Raw genomic sequence first — 20180 nt, forward strand, 5'->3', positions numbered from 1 at the left:
AAGATCACCCCTCTATTCCAGCTGACAAAAAAGTGAGGCGGGAAACGCCAAAATTCCAGGGTGATAAATTATTCCTATTATTTAAATTTTGTAAATAAACATTTTTAAATAATGCCTTTTCTTTGATAAAATAGATTTAAAATGCCTGTGTTCAAACTATGGATTAGGATGTCTGAGTACTCAGATTCCCATACAGTGAGGCTAATGAAATTGCCAAAGATGCTCTGAGTCTTGAGCAGAGTATCTGGCCGCACTATTCCCAGTTGTATAACTTATATTCTCTGTTGTGTTGTAGAACGTTAGGATCTGAAGTTTATACGACCACGATAATTCTAAAAATTATGTAATTAGAGTTTTGTAATTATTCAAAGCAGGTAAATATATATATGTATATATCAATACACACATATATACAATATTTTAGAAGTTGATAAAATGAGCATATAGAACACATACGGTGTTCATAAATTCTTTAGATCTTCAAGTAAACTTATTAAAGTCCTCACTTTTAAAGATAGATTTTTTTTTTTATGTATTCAGTGTTAGGAGATGTGTGATATATGGATTCGCTGAACTTTTATCACTGTTCCTTCTGCTTTTTAACTTGTGGGTCATGTTAATAATTAAACAAGGTCACTCTGTATAAAAAGTGAGAGTAGGGGATGAAGAGAAATAAGGGTTGAGAGAGAGGAGAGCAGAGGAAGAAAGGAGGCAGAGGTGTACATAGTTAAGAGTAAAAAATAAACCAGAAAACAAGCAAGAAATGCAGAGTAAGGAATTTTAAATTAACCTTTGGCTCAGAGTGTTGTGTCTCCATAACATAATACAGAGAAATCAATTTTTGTTCTGTTCTGAAACCAGGATGTGACATGTGGCTGAACTCCACCCTCTACTAAATCCCAAGCTTCAATTTTGGATTGAATTCCCATCATTCTTTATATTTTTTGTTTACTTTTCACAAGAACTAAAATAAATCAATGGTGAGGTCAGAAGAAGGAATGAGGTAGAGAATAGAGAAGAGGAAATATTATGTTCAGTACAGACTATTTCATACAAATTTCTTATTCTTTTAAAAGTCCTTGCCCTGAAACCTGAGTTCATATCTTCTTGATGAAGTTTCTTTGAGATAGCGAGCTATGACCCCCACAGGAAGGAAGACTGTTATTGTAAGCTCATCCCTGTCATGTACTGACTTGTGTACGTTAAGCCCATTTTGAGGCACACTCTAGGTTTCAAACATCTTTGAGGTCGTGTAGCAGATTTCAAAAATAGGGTGTGGTGCATTTTTTTGATATTAACTTCTGACCTAGGTAGAACTATTTCTGGTCCTCAGGACAACTGTCAAGAGGTTAGAGCTTTCTAATAAGCTGGTTACTGGCACAATAAATAAATGCAGTCCCAAGGTAATGTATGTCTCTTCCCAAGTGTATAAGATATTGCTGAAAAATTTAGGTGTGCCTTCATCTACATTGGCTTTTGAAATACAGAGATCGCTCAGTTCACCTTTGCCAAGATAGGCTAACGATTGATAATTGAGGTATATATATTATTTGCCTTGGGCAACCCATTGAAAACTGGTGTGAAATGATGGCAGAACAGTTTTGGAGTTGTTTGTCTCTGACTTTACTCAAAAGGTATGCAGGCCTGGCTGAAAGGCATACATCCCAGTCCATAGAAGCAAATCATCCAAATAGGTTTTAAAATTATATATATATATATTTAAGCTGAAAACCTCTTAGAACCACAATTCACATTCAAAAAAAGGTACAGCTCAGTTTTCAGATAAGAAGGCAGTGGAAAAAAAAAATTAAGGCCTTGTAAAAATTCCTTTGTGTTCTTTGCATTACCAAACAATACAAGTTTTGCATTCAAACCTTGTAGGTGGGTGATCAAGCAAATGTAGAGCAGGAAGTGATTTCTTCAAGTCAGAGAAAAGCTGAGGTGGTTTGTGGGCAGTTTGGTGTGGAATTTTATATGCTCTGGTGACCACTTTCAACTTAACTTTCTATTAGAACCCTTAGAGAAATTGTTGACAGTGATTCTCTTATCTCTTCAGTGTCTGAACAGATTTCCCTGCCATTTTGATTCAAAATGGAAGATCTAAATTGTTGAGTCATATTTACATTGATAGACAATGCTTCATTTGTCAAGATAGACTTCATTTGACAAGATAGGCAATTGAAGGCTTCTTCAGTTTCGGCATCCTTGTCATTCCTCACAATTTCAACAGCACTGAGGTTCACAAGGTCAATAAATTTGAAGAGAGAAGTAAAAAATTGTTTCCCCTATAGTTATTTTTATACAGCTCCTCCTGACTCCTATCTGGGTGGGGTCAAGAGAAGGTTGTAGATACAATTGGCTGCTGGCATTCGAGGTTCCAGATGTGTAAAGAACTCTCTGTACCTTGAGGTGAGACTATTACACTGTTCCATTCTAATTCTTAGTAACAATAGTAATAATAACATAGGTACTACATCATACAATATGTGTAAGTACCATACAATTATACCTGACAATAGAATTTGCAAATTTGTTATAAAATTTTACACTCAGGGCTTCCCTGGTGGCGCAGTGTTTGAGAGTCCGCCTGCCGACGCAGGGGACACGGGTTCGTGCTCTGGTCCGGGAAGATCCCACATGCCGCGGAGTGTCTGGGCCCGTGAGCCATGGCCACTGAGCCTGTGTGTCCGGAGCCTGTGCTCCACAACGGGAGAGGCCACAATAGTGAGAGGACCGCATACCAAAAAAAAAAATTTTTACACTCAGTAAATAATTATTGAACAAATGAATAAATCTTAAAATACATTACTGAGTGATTTTTGAATTTTTTTGGAATCCCTTTAACAAATGTTAAGATTCCTGTTTTACAGATGAGACAAGTGGTATCCACATAACTTATATGATTGATGTAATTCCACATAGCTTAGTAAATGATAGAGGCAGAACCAAAATCAGTTCTGATTCCTTCTCCTGTACTGATTTCTTTGGCCCATGCTGTGTGGAAAATTAATTTCCAGTTGCCAGTTATTACACATCAAGAGTTCCCCCTGTAGAATTAAGGCTATAACCCTTATTTAGGCTGAGGATGTTACATCATTTTTCCTATACCCTTTATCTGATTGTCCTTCTTCCCTATTTAAGCTTACCTGGTCCTCTGGGAATGTCTGACATTTGTCAGCCAAAGATTCTTATGGGCTGGAAGACAAGGCCACAATTACCCAGGTCAAAGTTCAAGGTGGTGAGCATATTCACTTTATCTGCCCATATTTTAAGAAAGAGACTTCAAGATGAAAGGTCAGATACATTTTCACATTCTAACTAATGAGATTAACTTCCATTTTTATGTCAGAGACAATGCTAATAACCTACTCAAAAAGAAATGGAGAGTTTCCACCTCCTTTTTTGAGAAATTCATTTGTTTATTTACTCAACCAAGTTTATTGAGCATCTAGTATGTGATAAGAACATGTGAAGTGCTACGTGTATAAGGGTGAGCAGATACACATTGCATATTCTCTACAAATGGATTATGTGTTTGAATGGGCAGGAGAGCTTTGCACGCTTGAAATGATGGTGTTCTCAGAGCCAGTCATGCATCATAGTACATGCCTTGTAGTTTTATCAAGATCACAGTGCCTTAGGCTTTGATTTCTGCTCCATCTTCTTGGATGGAATAAGTTGCATCCTCTTATAGGAAAATGGAAGGGGAAAAGACGGTGCTTAAGAATCACTGGGAAAGGGGAGAAGTGCAAAAGCAAGATCCAGCTTCTGTGCTACTGTGGACCTGGGCACCTTTCCGGTTACGTCCTGAGACCCACTGATTAGCTCCCTAATCATTTGGGCTGATATGCTGGGTTACAGTTGCAACTGTGGTAAGAGACTAGTCTGGAGGCCATGTGCTGGATGACATAGCAGATTTCGGTCCCTTACACCGGAGGTTAGGAATTAATGTTCAGAGACTATAGCAGTCTTTACTCGCAAGTGGGATTCATAAGGCTCCAGTTTGAGGAAGAGGAGAAATACTGGGAATGGCAAGCCAGCTGGCCTCGATTATTTATACAGTCTATCAATACCAAGCTGACTCTTCTGAAACTCATAGCTGTCTCCCCAGGAAGAGTTAGGAAATTCCAGCTCTTCCTGTTGCTGTCCTGCACCATGACAATCCCCTAACACCAGTATTGCCAGTGCATACTGACACTGAAAGAACAAAGAAAATTTCCTAACTGGGTGAAACAAAAGCTTAGATTTTTGAAATCCCAAGAGGCTGATTATCATGGAAGATTAACAGATTATTGTTCATCCTATTACTTTGAGCTCTAAGACTTGATGGCTCAAGTCATGTACCTTCTGACCTTGGATGACTATTGCTCTGCTCCAATCTTTCCTGTCAGAACAGGGTATGCAGAGCAGCAGTGTCTGTCCTGTATGATTAACACAAAAGTGAATCTTTACTACAGATCCTCCTATACCTCATCAGTGTGAGAATGTTTAGGTGTTTTTCAGAGTGAGTCATGTGGGTATTCTGAACTTCGTATGGATGACAGATCACAGTTTAGGATGATCTTTAGACATGTCTTCAACAAACAGAAGTCTCATTACATACTTCATAAAGAAAAGAGTAGATTTGTCTTCACACCAGTGCAAAAATCACCTGAAGATAGTCATAAAAACAATAACATATTTGGTGATAGGCTGATAAACTGTATCTCTGAGGAGAAAAAGGCTCTAATATGTCCAAGCTGCCAACTTTTGTAGTGTAAATACTTCTTCCATGTGAGTTTAACAAATGGCTCTCAAAATTCCTGAATATTTAACAACTGGCTCTTGCAAGCCATTATAGGCTGGCTCCAGCAGAGGCTTTATAACTGCATATTTCCCACATGGGAAAAAAATTGACCTTGATATAACCCAGTGTAGTCTTTTGGCTTAATTAAAAATAATTACAAAGAGATCAATTCTTCCTCTCCATTGGTATGGAGACTGTGGAAGAATTGGACACTTCTCTTTAGGTTGCCAGGGCACTAAGGCATATCCCAAGGATTCGCTTACCCTTAACTGGGATACACTGTGCTGAGGTTATGGACTAGACAGGTGTCAAAGTCAAATGCACAGATTGCAGTCCTAAATCGGGTTGCCAAGAAAGGAACCTGAAGAACTGATGATAATAGTAAATGCAAGAGAAAATGAAAACTTTTTTCAAAACCTAGAATGAGAGAAATCATTCATTTTTGTATTCATTCATCTATTCAACACTAACCAATTATTGACCTCATGAACCATATATTCTTTTAGGGAATGGAGAAATCAATACACAAGTAAACAAAAAAATGCATAAGACAATTGGTGCTAGCAATATATGCAGTCAAGAAAATTAAATGAACTAATAAAATAGAGTGACACAGTTGGGGTTTAAATAAGGAATTCAGAAAAGGTCATTCTGAAAAAGCAACATTTAAACAAAGATCCGCGTGATAAGGAGCCAGCAAAGATTTGGAGTCAGCCATCAGGAGAGGGAACAAAAAATACAAGACACTCTAATCCAGTAAAATGCTCAGCACATTCAAGTGACAGTTACTGTGGCTGGGGTTTGCTTCATGAATACGGAGAAAATTGGTAGGAGACGAGGCCAAAGAAATAAGGAGGAGTAGGTCACGTCGGGTCTTGTACAGCACAGAAAGACTTAGAATTTTATTCTAATTTTAATGAGAAGTCTTTGGAGGGTTTAAAGCAATGCGTGATACCTGATTTGTGTTTTTTAAAAGATGTGTGGGTGAGGGGGATCAGAGGAATAAAGAGTAGATGAATGTGAACTAGGCTGGAAGATTCCAGAGACAGGCACCTCTGGTTGCTTATCACACAATCCTAGCACAGATTTGCAGATGGACGGAGCTTGTAGAGGCCAAAATAAGATACAGAGACTTGGCTTTAAAAGGTACTAACAACTTCGGTATTGAAGGAACATAGAATCACAAGTTTCTGTTAGCTTAACTGAATGTCACACCCAATGGTACAATGTTTCCTGCATAGGACAGTCCAATCCAACCTTTGAAATCAAATGCCTAAATGGAATGGGGCCAACCTCAACTTTTTTTTTTTTTTTTTTCGGTACGCGGGCCTCTCACTGCTGTGGTCTCTCCCGTTTTGGAGCACAGGCTCTGGACGCGCAGGCCCAGCGGCCATGGCTCACGGACCCAGCCGCTCCGCGGCATGTGGGATCTTCCCGGACCGGGGCACGAACCCGCATCCCCTGCATCGGCAGGTGGACTCTCAACCACTGCGCCACCAGGGAAGCCCCAACCTCAACTTTTATATTGATGGTTGCTATTGCAAATGATTGGTTTAGTCAGCAGAAAATGAAGCTTGGAAAGTTTCTGACAAATAATGGCTTATGGTACAAACAATAAAATTCAGTGAATATCTCTTCCCCAAAGAAATAAATTAAGGAGAGCCAATTTGTTTTCCGATCCACTGGATAAAAAAGCCCTTCGTGTGATGACTTGAATTGTGCATCCCCTATGTGCAGACAAGACATTTCATGAACTCACCATGGATTTGATTTAGAAGGTCAAAGACAACAAATGTATTTCTTTCATTATGTCTCTTTATGGACTCTAAGTTTCAGTAATTAACCCAGAAATGGAACAACCCATTTTTAATTAACCTAAAGATAAAACCTTTAAGAGGTTCATTTTTCTATAGAAATTTAAAATGATTCTTTATGAATTAATTCATTTTAATTACACAAAAATAAAATTCCAGATTGAGTTTTGAGTCACATACTAATGTGCCTCAAAATTAATTAACATTATTTACCATTAAGAAATATACTTGCAAGTCTTGTTTGTGGTGACGTTCAGCCCCGTCACTGTAATGATAGTATAATGGTGACAAAACACATAGATACAGTAGTAATCTATGACTTTGCCGTATTTCTCTTTACAAACTTCTTATGTCTAAAAATCAGATACATGGTAATTCCCTTTGCAAGTAAGTTTATTGCATTAAACTGTTTCAAACCTACCATCAAAGAATAAAGGTACACTTGTAAAAAATAATTATTCATTTCATTACCTTTATAATTAACACCCACCAATTAGTTATTGACAGTATGTATAAGGACATACATGAAACACACACATATCCATTATATGCAGTCAATTTTCTGAATATTAAATGTCCTACAACAAATCTTGCATGTATCTTTTTGTTTACATCATCATTTTCTAGGTTAAATATTGGTGCAATAGTAGCCAAAGATTAAAAACACAGTAATAGTGATCACTTATACTTTTTTTTTTTTTTTTTTTGCGTTATGCGGGCCTCTCACTGTTGTGGCCTCTCCCATTGCGGAGCACAGGCTCCGGACGCGCAGGCTCAGCGGCCATGGCTCACGGGCCTAGCCACCCTACGGCATGTGGGATCTTCCCGGACCGGGGCACAAACCCGTGTCCCCTGCATCGGCAGGCGGACTCTCAACCACTGCGCCACCAGGGAAGCCCTGATCACTTATACTTTTGACTGGAAAAATAGTAACAGCATTCTAATAAGGTAGAATCAGAAAGGGAGAGCTAGAGAGAGAGGAGGGGAGAAGGAGGAAGAAAAGAAGATCAAAAACAAATATCAGAAGAATGGGAAGAAGAGGGAGAGGAGGGGAAAGGAATAAAGAAAACAGCAGAAGAGGAAGTAAGAGGGACATTGGAAACTGCTGTCTTTGGTTCATTGGCTGAATATGGGAAGTGACATTTCACCTTCCTTCTTCCCCAAAATGAAGTCTGGATTGGGTAGTACCTTTCCAGCCATCCTGATAATAACATAGCAAAACTTTATTTAGAATGTTGTGATTTCCCATAATGTCTAACATGTCATTTTTTTCTCATGCAAGCTACAGAGATAATTTTAAGTCAAATATAATTTGGGGAGGAGATTTTATATTACATGGGATTATACAGTGCTCATCTCTTTATGAGAAATGAACTCATTCAGGTTATTCCAACAATAGAAAGTTTATGGTAAGAACACATCAGAACCACATGGGTCGGTCAAGCCTTTGAGAAACCTAGTGAAAGACAAACACCTGGGCCTCTGAGAAAGAGCAGCAGCTGCAGGAAAACCACGCTTCAAGATAGGTTCCAAGTACCCTTGGATGTTTTGCTGAAGGGATTATTTTGTTAACTTCTCAGCAGCAGAAAGTCATTGCTTTTCATATGTTCCTATCATTATCACTTGGCTTGTCCTGTTTACTCTCCATTTAAACCAAGTCAACCATTTCTTCTGAGTTTTCCATTTAATCCACCTTCCCTATTTGGTATTTCACCATTACATGACAGTGAAGGCCACTGGCAAACCTATACGTGAATTTCTTTTTGAGCTGTGTGATACTCCTCTCCGGTCAACTGTGGTCAGGAGCCTGGGTCAACAGTAGCAGCAGATTCCCTTCCAAGTGAATCATGGGAATGGCTGCCATTCTTATGTCTGTCTTCTACAGTCCCTGAATATTTGAGAGGTAGCCCTGATTACATCTCTGAAAGCCCCATCTTTCAGAATTTTATTGTCTGAATAATATATTTAATGGAACTAAAAGGGAAAGGACAGAATCAAAGGGGAATAATACCTGTGTAAAGTTCTTATGGTACTCCCATCACATTGGAAAGTGAAATATCTCTTCAAATAAGCAAGTCCCTGTACTTCTGAAAAGAGCACATTCATTTAGTCATCCAATCACTTAGTTGCTTATTTCACACATATTGATCTCCTACTAAATTTCATGAACTAAACAAATAAGGCCCCAGCCTCTACTCCCCATTCCCTGGCTTCAGTGAGTCTTAAACTATTTTAGGCAATGATATACAATTAAACTAAATCAATGATAATGGAACTCGAAGAATTTTATATTTAAAATTAAATAGTGATGTAAGTTTTCTGAGATTAAATGGGAGAAACCATGTCAGAGAGTTTGCTTAAGGAAAGTATCTCTGATGAGATGCTACTTGAGCGGAGACCTGAAAACTGAGAAGGAACCAGCCAAAAGTCATGGCATTCAACTTCAGTGTGCAATTTTTGCGTTGCCTCATAGTGGTAAGGATTAATAGGACAAAACATGTTTTTTAACGTCAACTTTTGATCCAGCTCATTTAGTTCTTAGGGTAGAAACGGGTCCAATGGTAAATGTATGGGGGGATGTTTTCTTCACTTAGTTTTTTTAGTATCACAATGGTGCTTTTATAATAAACTATTCATTGGCTTGCTTAAAATGTTACGGTAATTTGGGAATGAGAAAAGAAATTGCCACGTGGAAGAGAATATTTCTCAAGAATGATAGGACAGAGCACACACCATGAAATTATAGTAACAGCAGCTGAACGCTGATCCATCTGGAAACTTTAAACAATGCATCTGGCAATTTACAGGTAATAACGTGCCACATTTGACAGAAAAAGTCATAAATATTTCTTATTATTACCAAACAAGACATCTGTGAGCTCAGAGCCAACACTTATAAATCTAGGGGCCATATTGGCTGGCTGTCCTGAAGTAAACATAAAGTCAGCTAATCTTTCAAATTGGAAACTGCCATAAACGTACAAAAAAGTCATAAGATTCGTGAATAAAAGTAAACTGACAGTTGGATGCAGTTGGATTTTAAATGTGTCTTTGACAGGGTGACCATAGATCCCTATTTTCCTGGGACTCTCCTGGTTTATGCCATTTGCCCAGTTGTGTAATTAAAGGTGTCTCCTTTGACTCTCAAATGTGTCCTTGTCCCAAGTTGAGAGATAAATTACATCATCTCCTTAGTTTTAACACATCTATGTCCCAGAGGACAAAAAGGCATAAGTGAGAAAGAACAGAAGAACTGAGACCTCCAATTGTTAAAAGAAACAGGTAATGAAAAAGACGTTAGCTTTACTGAGTCCATTACTGCTTTAGTGTCCCCTACCATGTTATGATCCACTCTGAAGAGATAGGGATGGCTCTCAGGAAAAGCAGGCTAATATCCTAATAAATGATTGATCGGCCGATTGATTGATGGGTAGATAGATAGATGTACATACACATACACACACACAACGTATGTATGGTTGGCTAAACTCTGTACTCAGATAATTGCATCTCCTCTAATCTTTCTGAGAAGTAATGCTGAGCTACTAGTATTTTCTAACTCCCAAGTGATGCAACTCTTTTTGTCAATCAGTAGATATATTTTATCCATATGCTAAAAACACAGGCAAAGAAAGAAGTCATTCATAGAAAATTTCAACTCAAGCCTACTTTTTAAAGATCAAGAATAACTATATTGAGCATAGAAATTCAAATTTCTAATAAAATTGATTAACTTAATATGATGAATTCAGGTAGATATGATCCTTATCACATTATCAATAATATGAAACATATAGCATTTTAAAAAAAAGAATTTTGAACTAATTCAACTTCATTAATATCTCCTTTGCACAAACAATTAAATTTTATTGCAACAAGCACATTTCTTGCCACCACAAACTAGTTTCACCTTTCCTTTTTAATGGGCCATCTTTCTGAAGTTTTGAACTTCATCTTTTGCTTTAAATAACTCATTCAATAAGAGTGACTAGCATTTTCTACACAATGAAAAATCAAGTCATTTCAATCTTAGGATTTGATGAGCAGAATTAAACCAACAAAGAAAAGCAAAGTAGAAATTTGAATTAAATCAACAAAGAAAAGCAAAGTAGATATATGCAAATCACACTTTCTCTGAAGGAAACTATACAATTGTCCATGAAATCAGATCAAGGTTTAGACTGTGAAGGAAGTTGGCGAAGTTTAAAAACAATCTATTAAGAGGCTAAACTAGAATGTTTGCAGTTATATAGTGTTTTTTAAACAATAGCTCAAAGCCATGTTACCTGTATGTATATGCATCTTGGCTAAAATTTAACCAGGTTGTACAAGAAGGGAAGATGAATACTAATGATTAATTATCCTCTTGTCCCAGTTAAAAATACTTGCTAATTAAGATGTCCTATTTCATTATCACCCCTGAGACATTCATGTAATACCTGAATTTCGCAAGTTCTTTTTTAAAATCTTGCCTTATTGATACAAAACTGAGCGACATATTAAGATACTAATAATTAAAATTAAGGTATAGGGTATTTGCAAGATTTAAATGTCTATATCCTCCAAAGGATAAACATAAATAAGGACTTGATTAGTGGAATTAAAACATTATTTTACTTTTAGCCACTAATTCCATTTATATATTTTTTATCTTTTTAAAAAAATTTGTATTGCAGTATAGTTGATTTACAACATTGTGTTAGTTTCAAGTGTACAGCAAACTGATTAATACACACACACACACACACACACACACACACACACACACATATATACACACACACATATCTATTCTTTTTCAGGTTATTTTCCCATATACGTTATTACAGAATATTGAGTAGAGTTCCCTGTGCTATACAGTAGGTCCTTATAAGTTATCTATTTTACATATAGTAGTGTGTATATGTAAATCCCAGTCTCCCAATTTATCACCCCCTTCTCCCCACTGGTAACCATAAGTTTGTTTTTTACATCTGTGACACTATTTCTGTTTTGTAAATAAGTTCATTTGTACCATTTTTTAGATTCCACATATAAGCGATATCATATGATATTTGTCTTTCTCTGTCAGACTTACTTCACTCAGTATGACAATCTCTAGGTCCATCCATGTTGCTGCAAATGGCATTATTTCATTCTTTTTTATGGTGGAGTAATATTCTTTTATATATATATGTACCGCATCTTCTTTATCCATTCCTCTGTCATTGAACATTTAGGTTGCTTCCATGTCCTGGCTATTGTAAATAGTGCTGCAGTGAACATTGGGGTGCATGTGTCTTTTCAAATTATGGTTGTCTCTGGATATATGCCCAGGAGTGGGATTGCTGGATCATATGTTAGCTCTACTTTTAGTTTTTTAAGGAACCTCCATACTGTTCTCCATAATGGTTGTACCAATTTACATTCCTACCAACCCAGTGTAGGTGGGTTCCCTTTTCTCCACAGCCTCTCCAGCATTTATTGTTTGTAGATTTTTTGATGAGGGCCATTCTAACTGGTGTGAGGTGATACCTCATTGTAGTTTTGATTTATATTTCTCTAATAGTGATGTTGAGCATCTTTTCATGTGCCTCTTGGCCATCTCTATATCTTCTTCAGAGAAATGTCTATTTAGACCTTCCACCCATTTTTTGATTGGGTTATTATTTTTTTTTTTTATATTGAGCTGCGTGTGCTGTTTGTATATTTTGGAGATTAATCCCTTGTCAGTTGATTTGTTTGCAAATATTTTCTCCCATTCTGTGGGTTGTCTTTTTGTTTTGGTTATGGTTTCCTTTGCTGTGGAAAAGCTTTCTAAGGTTAATTAGGTCCCATTTGTTTATTTTTTTTTAAATTTTCATTACCCTAGGATGTGGATCAAACAAGATCTTGCTGTGATTTATGTCAGAGAGTGTTCTGCCGATGTTTTCCATTTATATTTATATCTTCATTTATATTTATATCTTTTTAAGACCATGTTTATCTCTGTATGTATACCCATGAAGCTCTGCTGCTTTTATTGCTTTTATTGGTGATGTAATTAGATACATTTTCATTCATCCAACCTTACTCCATAGTGCTGCTTGAAGGGCACCGTGCAGAAACAGTGAGATAAGGAAACACTCAAAAGCCTCTGAGGGGGTTGATGGAGCTCTAAAGTCTTGCCTTGATTGATGGCAAGATTAAAGCCATACCTGTTTACTATAACTAGAGAAATCTATCCCTAGGTACCAAGATCCCTGCACTCCCATGTCTCCAGAAAATGCTAGATCTGGGGATAGCACCAGTCTGGTGAACAGATGTCTCAGACACGACCAGTGTAGGCAGATGACCCCTGGGTGGTCTGACTCACATATGTGTCTCATCACATCAACTACCTATCCTCTCTCACCAGGGAGCCTTTTGGCTCATATTGATGACGCTCAGTGTTGCAACCCTTTTCACTTATTTCCATTTTTCTCCTTCTCTCTTTCTTATACTCAGGGAGAGTGAAGGTTGCCATTTCCAGGGAACTCAGGAAAGGGGGTTTAATGGTGCCAATATACCTAAGATTTTTCAATGAGGAGAATTTTTAATGGGTTTATTCTAACTCTCTGGAAATGTTTTATGATTGTATAATGTGGAGTCCTAAATATCTGCAAACCCTCACTTTTAAAGACTATATTCCTGCCTCGTACAACTTCATTTTGTCCCCTTTTTGATTTCCTACACTCTCTTTTATTGCCATGTAATCAGTCCTAAAAAGCAGCAGGTGTTAGGTCAAGAAGGTACTCTTTGGGGCCCCAGCTAGTATAGTTATTTTGAACTTCATGCACTTTTCTTCCCAGGAGAGAAGAGTGGTCCCAGATGAATCAAGCTACTTGTGAATTAAAATATCTACTTTGATTCTGTATAATATTGGGTATTTTATCTCAAAGTGTCAACAGATGAAAGATGTGAAATCCTGGTTAGAAATATGATTCTGAGTTAGTAAAAATGTACCTTCGGCATCACCTCTTTCCACCACCTCTTCCCCTTCCAAGATATGGTGGTGCCATGTCTCATCTTGCTCTTCAGTGGATCATCTGGCCAGAATTCTTCTGCAGATCCCAACTAAAATTACACTTCACAGGCATCCCCAAATATCTGGAAGGAGAAAATGTGGATGGTGTGGAAAATACATGAGTCAGACAGGCTTTAATTTGAACCTCTATTCTGCCAGTTCTGGGACATTAAACAAGTTGTTTTGGGGTCTTTTATTCTTAACTTTCTTATATATAAGGGAGAAGACTAGCCACTATCTTTTAAGCTTGTTGTGAAAGTTAAATGAGATATAAGTTTAAATCACTTTTGTGTCTGGCACACAGTAGGTGCTCAATATATAATTAGCTTTTCTATTTTTTCTACTCTGCAGTCAAACACATCTATCTTGAATAATAAAAATTTATTTACCCCAGTGTACTAATGGGTTAAATAGATCCTTAATGCCTTAATTTTCTTTCCTGTGAAACTAAAACATCACAGAAGCTGAAATTTATTCATAGTTTTACACATTTCTAAACAGAATCTAATTATACTTTTTCATTTTTCTTATAATGTTTGAATGTATATAGATTTTAAAAGTATGTGTATACAGTTACCTATTATTTCCAATTTTTTAAATTATTACTTGCAATAGTTCTTCATGGTCTCATAGTTGTTGAAGTTATAGTTGCATAATATCCTCATTAGCTATTATTGAACCCTTAAGAATATTTCCTGAATTTACCATGATAAATAATCTTTCTATAAACAGCTTGTTACATAAAAATTTTTTTCAAAAATTCTAAGAAGTAAAATCACTGGATCGGTCTGGGTAATCACTTTTTTAGGTGCCTCTTAATAGCAGTATGTGAAAGAACCGTGGGTTTTGGAGGCAATACCTCTGTCTTTACTCAAAGGAATGGTATTAAAATTGGAGTTCAATTAAAAGTGTCTTCCTAATGGTGAGCCTTAAGGAAATACTTTGAGCAGCCAACATTTTTGACTTCTTGGATCTGTCACCAAAGTATGGGATTGATTGTCTTACTCAGGACCTTCCAAGCATTTCACAGTAGAAACCTGGGATCACTCTACAAATAAGGATCTCTGTGCCCAGTGAAATATATTTGCCAAAAATGTGCCTCTGGTATGTTTTTACACGTATAATCAACAATGCTTATCTAGGAAACACTAAATTATGAAGAATGTCACAAATAATTTTCCCAGTATAGGAAGTTTGTATTTATAGGCATATTTACTCATTTATTTTTTTATCATTTTTCTATTTTTCACTTCATTTTGATTATTGTAACATCTTCACTTTTATGTAAGATGTATGACATCTTCCTAATGCCAGTTTTTTATTCCTAGTTTCAACTCATTTGGAATGCAGAAGGTTCTTTCCTGAAGTAATAAATTGTCAATTTGGTGCATATTTCATTTCCTTTGTATGAGTTTCTGTGTTCACCCCTGTTAGGATATGTTTGACTTCTCTCTCTTGATTTATGTCACTTTCTTTTTCCTTCTCTGCATAGCCCTCTCGCCTTCCAGCCTTTCCCATTCATTGAGGATATGAAGGTTTGATGTAGGTGAATTGGCCTCCTTGAAGACAAGGAGTTTGACACATTGCAGAAACTTTCCTATACAGTTGTGTATCAGATGAAGAGTTTTTAAAAGAAATAGCTCCCTAAAGCATTTCATTTCCCATTACCTGGAGAGGGAGGTTTTGTCAGAAGCCATCATACAGAATAGGTGAAAATATGTTGCCCAGCATATCCACCAGCAACACATTATAGATGTTATTCCCATGAATAATTGAAATTGTTTCCCACAGAGTTTACATTATTAGCATTCATTTGAGCAGCATGATAATAAATTCAGAGAAAAAAACTCACTCTGAATATTTAATAGTAATCTTTTGCATTTTTATGGTGTGTTATATTTTGGAGGTGAGGTTTAATGTATTGTAATGAATTAGTGAGTTCCACAGGATGTACCTTGGAGGGAAGTCAAGCTCCCTATGCCCATTTCACAGTTTAGAAAACAGAGGACCTGAGAGATGAAAGGATATGTTCAATATATGTCCATGAGTTGAAATTAGAAGGAAATAACATAAAATTGCTGAATCTTTTATTGAGGTCTGCAGTCAGAAGACATTTTAATCGTTCTGTTAGGAAAGGGAAAATTAAGATAAAAATGTAATATATGGTGTTTCTTAATGAAATTTAAGTATCTGAATAGCGCTGACAATAACTTCTCAATCAAGAGGGTAAGCGAAGCAAAGGACACTGGTTTCTTGATTCTCGAAACTCTTCAATAATAAAGATGCCTTTAAGTAGGTATTAGGCATATAAGAGAACTGTAGAGTAATGACAATTTTTAGGTGAATTGCCCTTAAGATTCAGGTCATGAGTACTCTTCTAAGTCAAGAAGCAGTTCTACAAACTGATGTGTGGGCTTGCTGAAATACATGAAATTAAGTATCTTCCTAAGGGCCCTTTTGTCTACATACTAATTTCCAAGAATTCTGTAACTTGACGTGAGAAATTCAGTACCAAATGGTATAAAGTAACCAGACATTCAGGACAGTTAAAAACAACTCCTAGGGCTTCCCTGGTGGCGCAGTGGTTGAGAGTCTGCCTGCCAATGCAGGGGACACAGGTTCGTGCCCCGGTCCGGGAGGATCCCACAAGCTGCGGAGTGGCTGGGCCCGTGAGCCATGGCCGCTGATCCTGTGCTCCGCAACGGGAGAGGCCACAACAGTGAGAGGCCTGCATACCGGAAAAAAAAAAAAAAAACCCTCCATCAATACGAACTTAATAAAATGCAAAAATAAGGAGCCTAAAGTTTCCCAGTTAACCTTGGCATACTTCAGAATTTGTCTCAGAATTTCTACAGTCACTTTTGACAAATGTCAGAGTCAAAGCAAGAAGGTGTTTTCAGACAACAGGCTAAGAATAATGATAGGATTTTGAAAATAGAATATATTAGTATTGAAAGAATCTAGGTGATCATGTGCTTAACCCCTTAATTTATAAAGGTTTATATTGGGGTCCAGAGTGATTTTCTTCAATGTCCCAGAACTGAGATTAAATCAGAGGCCTGCTCACTTGACTTGAAGGTTTTTTTTTTTTCTTTTATTCTTTCATCTTGCCTCTCGATGGGAAATGGCAGCAAACTGAGAGTTGCCTTAAAAGAAATAATTTTCATATTTCACAATTTACTTAAAATATAAACCTCGTAGCAGTAGAAGCTTATTCTGTCATTCTCCATCTGTTCCCTACCCCCCCCCCAAATTTTGGTGGTTCTCTGTTGATTACACAATAAAATTCTACCCCTTCAGTTTAATGTGTAAGGCATAATCTTATTTATCTGTAGAGAAATATTTACCTTTATTTTATTGCTCTTGATTCTCATGGCCAACCTGTGTTCTGGCCAAACAGTCATTTATTTGGAGATTCTTTCCCATTCTTCCTGACTTCCCTGGTTTTGTTTGTGGTCTTCTCATTGCACAAGATTCTATTTATTCTCTCTCCACGCAGCCTGAATCTTGTCAACAGCAAAGCTAATCTTAAATTCCGTATCTTCCATGAAGTCTTCTTTGAACCCCAGAGCTAGAAGTGAGCTCTCTCTTCTGTGAACTTCCTGAGGTTTCTATCTAGAGCAAATCCATTTTTATCACATCCAATCTGCCAGACTGTAAACTCTTGCAGGTTAGATTTCCAGCTAATTGATCTTTGTCTTGCCAATAGCACTCCCAAAGTAAAAAGCTTTCTCTTTGTTCATTCATTTGTTTATTCATTCACTGTTCAACTAATGCTGCTTCAGGACCCTTTAGGTGCTACGCACTGCTCTACTACTGAGTAGGTACTCAATAGCTATTTTTTTGAGTAAAGAAGAATGAGCTAAAAAGGGTCAGTTTGAAAGGACCTAGAAGCTGAATAAGAAGGCTACCTGACAAGAGAGGTAAAATGGACTCGTTATTAAAATTCCATGGAGGTTAGTACTATTGTTGAATAAATCCTACATATGGTGCTATAATGGCAATCTCTAGCAGATGTAGCACTTGTAGCTAGGAAGAAAAAATATATATGTAATGCAGATATTTTTCTTCTCTATATTTGATATACCGTGAGTGGCTGAACTAGCTTTTGTGGTTCAGAATTAACTTTGAAAGTTAACATTTATCTGAGTTCTGGGGGGCTGATTTCCACTCCCTCTATATAGTTACTTATATCTTCCGCATGTAAAATGGCTTCCTTTGAAGTTAGTAAGAATTTACATGTGGCAGAGATAAAAATATTAATACTAGTTTCTTAAAACTCATATCAGACACATACAAGAATACTTAAGGACTTCAGGAAATCTTTCTGTAAGACTGAAACAAACAAAAGAATAGTTTCCAAGAATATGTCAGTAAAAATCACATATCAAGATTTCTAAGGCAAAATGTAAATAAATATATTTATATATTTGCTTAAACTCTAGTAATTAATTTCAAGTACATTGAATATAACACATGGATGTCTATATGCTAACTGTCCCTGTGTATCCAAATTTTGGCTCATGTAAACTATAAAAGAGATATTTGTTGAGATTTTCTAAGAAACATCATTTCTAACATTAATTTTTTGCTTTGGAAAAATGGAAGTATACCTGAAATATAATATTTGATACCTTTCAAAGTCTCTTTACAGGTTGATAAGAATTCTTCATGGTACATATCTTATTTAGTGAACAGGAGCCCAAAATATGGATTGTTAGGAAAAAAGATAATCTCTCACTAGTCAATTTATTCTTTTCTAGAGGGGAGAAGAACCTAGGGAATTGTACATCAGTGATGGAAATTAAAAAGGAATTAAATATATTATTTTAGTTACACACTTGCTGGCAGCTTAATGTAAACAAATCCTACGCTGTTGAATGAAGTGTGTTTGCTCTTATCCACTCCACTCCTTTCTGTGAACCACATCATGTTAACAGAAGTTACAGTTTGGCAGGTAGAAGCTGGGCTATTGATTGTTTCTCCCCAGAGGACTGATTGCAAGCCTTGACAATTTGGCTTAAATTGTTTAGCCCACTGGGGAATCGATATTATCAAACCCTTTTACAAAGTCTATGTATATGTATATATATACACACACACACACACATACATACATATATATATATATATATACACACATATATGAAGGTTGTAAATAAGGTCATCATGAATTTTCCTATCTTTTAAAATTTTTCTGTAACAGTAAATTTAACTCATATGCTTTCCTGAAAACACAAGACTGTACTTCTTTAAACTGAGTAAACTTGGTTATATCTTTACTTGAAAATTTATTTTCTTCTGCATATTATTCTAGTATTAATATTTTGGTCCTTTATTTCAATATAGGTGAGATCAAAGGATCACAGTATATGATTTTTTACTTTTTCTTTTCCATTTATTTCTGTATCAGTTTCTTAGCCTGCTCCCTTTTTTACCTACTAGATTGTGATATTTACTCCAGCATTTCCAAGTTTACTTGTAATCACTGTGAACTATCTATACCCTAAAACCAAGTATCTAAATGATTCCACTTATTTTAATTCAAATTATATTTTCCATTCTTATTAGTTAATTATTTTCTGTTTGAATTTAGCATCATCAAAAAATTTGCAAGCCTTATTTGTAACATTAGCTAATCACATTCCTTCTTTTCTTGATCAATTTTGCTATCATTAAAACTTATGAATGCAAATTATATTGCCCACTTTAGTGTGAGACTGTTGCATTGTCTAAAATATACCCCAGGATAAAATGAGAAAATTGAGGAAGAAAAATTCTTATTTATCTTTTCTTTACCTTACATTCTGTAAGTACTTTTTAATAATGTCAAGATACAAGCATGGAAAGTAACCCTCAACTACTCATTACCAATATAGCTCTAAGGGTTCAGTTGCCATTTTGGTGCAGTGGAATTATGAAAAGAAAGACAATATAGGTAGTCCTCCACAAAATTCGAAAGTAAAAACAATCAAGAAAGATAGTGATGGAGTTCTACTGAAAGGAAATAGAGAAATACAACTCTTTTTGAAATTAAATCATTTCAAAATCTCATGTAAATCTAATGAAATATAAAGATAAAAATACAAAATATTTATCATGTTAACAATTATAATATGCCTATAAAAGTACATAATTTGTAAGTGTATATATTGGCAAATATTCACGAAGTCAATTCAGCCATTAAGGCATCACTCAGGTAAAGAAATAGAGCACTGACCGTCCCCAGAATACTCCTTTGTGTTACCAGAATATGGGAATCCCCCCTAAAGTTTACCATATTGTGATATTTATCATCATTTGATTAGTTTGGTAATTTTGAAACGTATATGGCTTTTTTCACTAAGTATCATGTTTGTGATTCATCCGTATTGATGCCTGTAAAAATAGTTAATTTCCATTGACATATATACATATACTCATATATACTTACATATGTATATATTTTAGTAGACTTTATGTTTTAGAATGGTTTTTGGTGCACAGCAAAATTGAGAGGAAGTTATAGAGATTTCTCATATACCCTCTGCCTCTACACATGCACAGCCTCCCCATT

The sequence above is a fragment of the Phocoena phocoena genome, chromosome 3 (genome assembly GCF_963924675.1).
Source record: "Phocoena phocoena chromosome 3, mPhoPho1.1, whole genome shotgun sequence".
Taxonomy (NCBI): Eukaryota; Metazoa; Chordata; class Mammalia; order Artiodactyla; family Phocoenidae; genus Phocoena; species Phocoena phocoena.